The sequence below is a fragment of the Patiria miniata genome, unplaced genomic scaffold, assembly GCF_015706575.1.
Source record: "Patiria miniata isolate m_02_andy unplaced genomic scaffold, ASM1570657v1 HiC_scaffold_3, whole genome shotgun sequence".
Taxonomy (NCBI): domain Eukaryota; kingdom Metazoa; phylum Echinodermata; class Asteroidea; order Valvatida; family Asterinidae; genus Patiria; species Patiria miniata.
In genome coordinates, this window is record NW_024037069.1 from 43,626,877 (window position 1) to 43,634,982 (window position 8,106).

At 42.4% G+C, this 8,106-nt stretch overlaps 1 pseudogene; it reads right to left on the bottom strand.

The window, feature by feature from the left end:
• Nucleotides 1-1,999: 1,999 nt before the first annotated feature.
• On the bottom strand, nucleotides 2,000-6,965 carry LOC119738264 (annotated as a pseudogene).
• Nucleotides 6,966-8,106: the final 1,141 nt, after the last annotated feature.

Consider the following 8,106-nt stretch of genomic DNA (forward strand, 5'->3'; position numbering starts at 1 on the left):
CCGCGCCGTGTGGGTTCATCAGCCACAGCCTAGCCATAGGCAGAAATGCGAAAATGCTGTACTTTAAAAGTAGCCAAAAAAGGTTTGAACCTTTTATTATTTTCACTGCATACTGCTACTTGAAGCCATTCGTTGTCCGTAAGAAAGGCCGGAAGAAAGCTGAAGCTTATACTTGACCAAACCTCCTTGAGTAAATAATTAAATTTGGTCAGTGTATGAAAATCCCTATTTCTATAAAACATGGACGAAATACAAAACTTGTTTTAAGTTGAAACATAAATATATCGAATTGGAAGCAGTAATTGTAGTTTAACTTAAAATGCCCATGTAATGGAATGTGTGTTTTTTAAATGCTTTCCTTTAAACGTATCTTTGTGTCCCAGTTAACGTTATTGTTCAAGGACGTTTATATTCATGAGCAAAACTATGACGTTATAGGTAAGATCATCATTGTTGCATCTGCTTCAACATAAAAAGTCACCGGAATTTTAGGGATTTGCTGTGGTTACATCTCTGCTTTCAGTTGTTCATTGTTGTTTCGGCACATAGCATTAAGACTATGAGAACACTACTTTTTTTCAATAAGGAAACTTCTGGGTTTACAATTTGAAAACAAAACTTCCTAATCCGAAGAATGTGCTCCCGAAGCAACAGCTCCATCAGATGTCAGGAAAAGTAAGATAGATGTTAACATGTTTAAAGTTTGCAATTCTTTCCCCAATAAGGCATGTCTCATAGTTTTTTATATATATATTTCAGAAGATTGGACATTTGCTGCAATATGCACCAGTGTAAAATTCATTTCATGAACCCTTTAAGTGTCTTATCTTGGAGAAAAAAGTGGTTCAGAGTGTGCAACATAGCTATGATTGATAATACGTTTATCCCCAGGCTAAGATTCCATAAATAATATAAGACGATATGGAGGTATTGTACAGTGATATGATAAATTTATGAATATAAAACTTGAGCCTGTTGATATAAAGCCATTGTTTCTAGAAACAGTTTTACATAGATAATCGATGTGACTATTCCAAGACATATAATACATTAACAATATATACACCAAGGGATTTAGTGCATTCTGTTAAAATAATTGTATTGTTAACAATGAAAAAAAAAACACCATACTATTGAGTCATTCCATAAATTTGGGGTCTAAAAGTGTGACATTTTGTGTGTCCCTATTACATTTGTCCTGTGCAATTAGCCACTCAAGTATTATTACAATTGACTTCACACTTTTTTGGCAGGTAATTTGCCTAATATAATCACTGTTGGAGATAGAAAAGCATTAAAGAATGTGTCCTGAATTACACAATCTAATACATTTCAGATGTAACGGGACGCAAGAAATAGGACCCTAACTTTATGGAATGACACACTTAGCCCTTTTGTATTAAATAAAAGTTTGCTTGGTTTTTTCCAGTCCGATACAAAACAAGATTAATATTAACAATGTCAATTAAATCATTAATGTCATTATTTTGTTGCTATTTGCTGAAATTATTACCTCTTTCACATGAGGCCATGTTTCATTGGTCCACGAATATAGGTTTTACTGGCCAATTTCAACCAAAAACGTCGTTCAATTGCGATCACAAAAATCGTTCCATTTTCATAAAAAAGGCGTTCAATTTAATAACGACCTTGCCAATTCAGTTTCATTTGATATCGAGAGCTGCCGAGAGGAATTAAAAGTCATCAGGTTTTTTTCGGTTATGACTTTTATATGCTTCTAAAAGAACACGACGCGGCCTTTTTTTTGGGGGGGGGAAGTTATCTGTTTTTCTTTTCCGGCACAACTTTCATATGCTTATAAATGAACATGACTGGAACAGAACCTTGGCTCAGTTTTCAGTTATTTATAAAATTTGAAAATACTACGAGAGGAATAAGCTTACAGTTTTGGATCGAGCACAATGAGATTCTTGTTGACTTCATTTTACTATAATCTTGCAGGAGAGTTGTCTGTCGCGTCGCCGCCGACACTCCGTAAAGCGACTACACCCACAGCTGTAGAAATTCTGTTTCTGCTTTCTTGCAGGCTTCCTCGACATCATCACCCGATGGCAGATAGGGGCGAGAAAACCTTCACGTAAAACAAATGAAAGTAAAACACCCACAAATAGTGAACAATTATGTATAGGTTTATGAAGTTGCAAGCCAAGTTAGTTTGTATTAACCCTAAAGGGGCCGGGTTATTTTGACCATCTCTCAGCCGGGGGGGGGGGGGGGGATTAGATCTCGGCCATCGAGTGACGAAAAATTTTGAAACTCAGTACATGCATAGAGCAACTCTTCATGAACATACCCAAGAAATTTCATGACCAAAGGTCAAAGGGTTTTGGAATTATGGCTAATTAATTATTCATATGTATGAATGGCAATTCTGGTCTGTGTACACGACGTATATGGAAAAATTTAGTTTTTACGCGCCGGAAAATTTTCGCTGCGCGACAACCCCTCGTCCGATTTTTTTTGCTTTTGGTGTCAAAAGATGCGCAAGGCTCGAGGCTAAAAAGTCATAAAAGCTTGGGTCGCAATTTTTTTTTTAAGGCTATCGCGGAAAAAAGTTAGGGGGGGGGGGTGGCGGATTCCGTCCCCCCCCCCGGCCCTTTTAGGGTTAAAGGCCTTCTCTTGGCAACTGAGACAGAAGTTGAAGGTTTACAGAATCAATGCGGAATGTTTTATTGCAAACTTTGCACTGCATGAAGAGAATTAAAGATGTGTTTTCACAATGTCCTTTTCCTTAGCAATGCTTTGTGGAATGTTAATAGATGGGGATAAATTATCTGTGGGTTTCATGTAGAGTACTATATTAGTTCTTTACATGGTGGCGCTGTGAGGCTTACCCTAGAAAAAATATATACAAAACGGTAACGTGAAAAAGGGAACTTTATATTAAACCCGCTAATGATGGCAACTTGCAGGACTTTTCTCCAGTTGCCAAATTTCCAGTGGGGAGGGGCGATGAATTTTTTCTATGCGTGCGTCCCCACATCCCCCGGGCCCCGTAGCTACGCCGCTGCTCAATCAACTTACTAATATGTACACAGTTTCTTACGATAGCGCCTTTTTCTCACGTGTTGTATGAAAGAATTCATGTTGATTAAGGATTAATGTATCATAACCTACCTGAATGTCTTGAGCGAAGGGTGATCCTGACAACTCTTGAGCATCTTGATAAAGTCATGCGATAGTATCTTTGTGTAGAGGAAGCTCAGAAATCTCAGATGCTGCAGTTTGCACATTTCAGTCGTGAAATCCTTCACCGTCTGTTGGGTGCACGGTGATCCTTCCTGAGAGATGGATGGGATGCCTGATATTCTTAGATCTTCCAGCTGAGGCAGGCTTGCTAACGCCTTGGCGCAGTACTGGATCACTTTGTCTGGGATCGGAGAATGCACCAGGTTGAGATGGGTCAATTCTTCAGCCAGGCTCATCGACCCGTGGAAGTGGTCAAGCCCTGCTTCGCTGACCTTGTACAGTGAAAGCTTCAATTCCTTCCAGGTGTTTCTGTTTCCCAGAGTGTCACAAATAGAATGAATGACTTCGTCGTCTGTATTCTCATTACGCCGCAAATCCAGCTTCTTCAGGCAAGGATACTGTTTGAGGTTCTTTATGAATTTCACCATCGCTTTGGACGACATCTTTGAGTTGTCCAGGATGACATTTTCAAGCTGCTGAAGATGAGGAAGGTTTTTAACGAAGCCTTCCCCCAACTCGTTTCCGGCCAGCTTCAAGTATTTCAGATTTGGTGTTGCCACCAGAACAGCCGCCAGCTGAGATGTCTGATCGGATGTGAGATCATTCAGGCTCAGAGTCATCTTTGTCATTTGAACGAATACACCGTCTTGTATCATCTTAAACAGTTCGTCCCAGTCTTTGCGTTCTGCGTTCACTCCGTTCAAGACCACTTCGTCGAGAGAACACTCCTTTAAACCTGACAAGACAAGGCCAAGACTGAAATCCTGCACTTGTTGCTTACTCACTTCCTGCCAAATTGGCAATACTGCTGCGATGGTCAGGTCGGGACGGTTGCAAAGATAGCTTGGTATTGACGGTTCTCTTGTCTGTAATTTCCTCCTGAGGCTTGCGAAGCCGCCCTCAATCTCTGGTTCCACACTGTTTCCCATGAAGCTGCTGATTGCCTCCTCGGTGCCAGGATAGCAATTAAGGAATTCTCGGAATTGGGTGCTTGACTCTAACTTGACGCAGATCAACTGTAGACTCCTGACGGATAGAGTATGTCTTCCATCATCTAGACAGCTACTTGCAATAGACTCTTGGCTAGACTGGCGTTGACAGCTATGGGCAAATAGGTAACCAAGGGCTTTAGCTATGTAACTTGATATCCCTACCAAACGCACACAGGAGCTGTCACCGAAGAGAGAGTTAAACAGATCGTTGAAGCGACCCTCACCGTTGCTCTCGAAGTTCAGTTGGAGGCATGTTTCGATCAGACGTTGTGTTTTCGGGCAGTGCTCAAAGTGCAGTTCCCCTCTCAGGTACTGGGAGATGTTTTGGCCTTGTTTGTCTCTAAGTATGTTGACAACATGCGACAAAATGCGGCGAGCTGCCTCCATGTTTGCGGCGCTGGCAAAGACTAGAATGTTGGTGTAGTTTAGAACTCGCTGATCATTGTCGACCTTTTGGAGGTATCTTTTGAATGTGTCTTTCTCGCCACTCTTGAGCAAATATGCAAGATACTTTCCTGCGCATTTCTCCTGGATACTTTTCAGAACGAAGGAAATGTCTAGCTTGGCGGTTGAAGGCTTCTGTCCTTCCATGCGTAGGTCCTCGTAATTCTGCGGTTGCATACTTGAATCTCCATCCCTTAAAAGCAGCCCTACCCGTAAGCCTTGCTCGATAACTTGGAATTGGTGGGAACAACGAGAAAAGTCTTCCTTGGAGAAGATCAGCCTGTCTTCAGTGTCACCAAGAAATCCCTCGAGAGCAACCTTCCCTAACTCAAGAACTAATGACTCTTGGTCTAACGACCTCAATACAATGGTCCCCGACGAGGACCTCTTTTTGGACGTTTTGCTGGTATCATGTTCATACATGCACTCAATCAGTCTGTCAAACAACTTGCTGATAGTGTTCAGTTCAGCAAAATCCTTACCATCCCTCCACTTGGCCAGCTGGCAGAATGCGGTCAGCATGAGTGGAATGGATGCAAGCCCTGTCTTCAGTCGATTCTCCTCCAGGTAGACCAGCAACCTATCTCCAAGTGGTTTGTACTCACCCCTGAACATTTTGTGGACATAGTCATCAATGTCCTTGGGCGTGAAACCTGTTATCTCTAAGTGGCGGTAGGAGTAATAGTTGTCCTTAAAATCGGTAACTCTGGCCGGTCGAGTGGTGACAACAACCCGACATTCAGTCAACCACTCCCCTCTCAGTATCCTCACGATGTTTAATACCGCAATCCTCTTGATCAAGACCCTTCCCCTTGAACTCATCGTAGCCATCAAAGAGGACGACCACCTCATCAGGGTGGTCCTCACAGAACTGCTCGATTGCAGCCGCGCTGATTCTCTTTTCGTTCGGAAGCATGTGCTCAAGCACCGCCTGTCCGAGATTGCTGCGATGGTCGAGTTTGCGCATGGGCAGAACGAACACGACCGGGACGCCGCATAGCAAAGCCCCACTCTTGTCCGTGCTCCAATCGTAGGCGTACTTGGTCAACAAGGTTGTTTTCCCACTGCCGGTCCGGCCTCGCATGAGTACGCGTGTACCACAGTAGTATTTTGGCCCGTTGCTCTCTACCGTCTGGTCTGTGAAAATTGCGTCGTGCGACTCAAGGAGAACTTTGATGGGAAAATATGCCTTCATGATGCTAATGAGAAGTTGAACATTGGTGAACACTTCGTCAACATGGATACATTCGGCAGATTCAAACGGAACCAAAGGGAGTCTTTCCATCTCCGAACGAACGATTTTCTTCAGTGTCTTGGAGAAAGTCACCACGTCCAAAGATGAATTACCCCCTGTGCCGTCAATTGGTGCATCATTCTCATGCACTATAAAGAAACATATGAAGAAAAAAACACAGGCCTAATCAACAGAAAATGTAAAACCATACAGCGTTGTCACGCTGTGCATTTCTAACGTGCACACAAATGTACACTCTGAGACATTGATTTTGGGGATGAGTCTGGCCGACAATACTTTTAAGGGCAACATTTATTTTGTCAAATTCTCTCCTAATAGGGAGTGCCGTGGCCCAGCACTTGAAGGTTTGTAGAAATGAAGGGTTCCATCTCTGTACCAATCTTTGCACCCGTATTAACTGAGAAATTGGGATGAAATTGAAAATGAAAGTCTCTATATTTTGCAAAAGGGTGGCTAGGATAATTTTTCCAAACGGTGATGTTTTTAGGGTGAGCACTTTTGGATGGACAATCACGAGTAGTTGGACCCTTCATCTAAGTATATTCCGAATGTCAGCTTAATCTGTTGTTGCAAACGCTAGTGTTATTCTTTGAACGGGACAATTTTGACGAGGATTTTTTTAGCACCCTTTAGCAACCACACGGCTGATAGAGTGTGGCACGTATAGTTCACCAACACAGCAGTCTACTCCAGCTTTGCAGTCAGGTTGCACATAGAGCACGCTGTATGTATTATTATATCTTGTGTAATAATTACCTACCTGTAATGTCTTTCACAAAAGCCACAAGATCCCCCCGCTCTGCCTGCTGCAATGCCCTTCGTAGTTGTTTGACCAGCACAGACGGTGCTGCACTTGCGTTTTTCTTCCATCCACGCAGCATTTGGTACGCCCTCTCCTGAGCATTGGAGGGGTAGTCCAGGAGTAGATTTTCCAGATTTGCTTCGCTGTATTCGAGATGTCGACCAAGAAGCTTCCAGCTGAAACCAAGCTCGCCAGCCAGCTGCCATAAGGCGTAGCCACGTTCCCCATCGCCTGGTGCCTGCTGCCCGCCATGTTCAGCCATTTATTCTGTGCGCATGAGAATTCATCCACTGGTCGTATCCTTCGGCAATTCTGTAGTTCCAACAAGTAAATACTGAAAAGTTATCACATTCACTTGGCGTCGTTTAGCATGAGAAAACTCCAAATATATAGCTTACAAACAGCCTGATTAAAATTGGGGCATACAGGGCTCCAAATTCAACGTCAACGTTTACCTAATTTCTTTATCTGTATCATACATCAATCACGATTGTTTTTTTGTTTATTGTTTTAAAACCATATTTTGCAAGCCCAACGCTTCCAAAGTGTTTCAAGCGCGCTATAAAAAAGCACAGGTAATAGGCCTATATTATAACTAACTTTCTGGAAGCAGCCACGAAGCATTGAGAACAAGATTACGTGAACAGCGTCCTCCACGGTGGGCCGAGGATCGAGTCTTAATTAGGCCTGACAAGTTCACAATTTTTATACAGAGTTACAAATTGAAGGAGACATTTCCCTAAATGCAAAGCAGTCTCATTCGCAGAATCACATATGGCCGGGGCTGACCCCAATCAAGAATGTACTGGGGTGCATGGGTCCATTTGGATCTAGACATCAGTTAGTTTAGTTGCCAAAGGAGAGGGGGTTAGCAGGCAAATGATGTGTTTTTTTTTGCTCGATCTTCGATCTTTTGACCCGGTACCCCTAACAACCCGGCATTATTTACAGGTTACAGGAACAACCACACGGTGTTGGGCCATTGATTACCGCAAACTTTGCCACACACATCAACTCAAAATGCATGTTTAAATCCATGTTTGACTTTGTCAACATGCCGCTAGAGGGTGCTCTAACATTTAATGACGTCACCTGTAATATTTTTCTAAAGTACAGCCTAGGCAGGCACTCACATCGTTGAAAGCAATTTCACATCTTTTGCCAATTTCAAATTACAAGGCACTTCCGGTTACGACCGGAAGGGTCACATGATTTTGCACTTAAAACCAAATATGAAAACCCTGCAATATTGTATCGATTGCCATAAAAAAATTCAAATCGGTAACATTTGATTTGATATTGATTTTCAAAGATTAAACATAGGAATCTCAATTTGGTTGTAATATAATACTTGGTGACGTCATTGCTACGTCATTACCAGAAAGCGCAAGTGGTATGTTAAC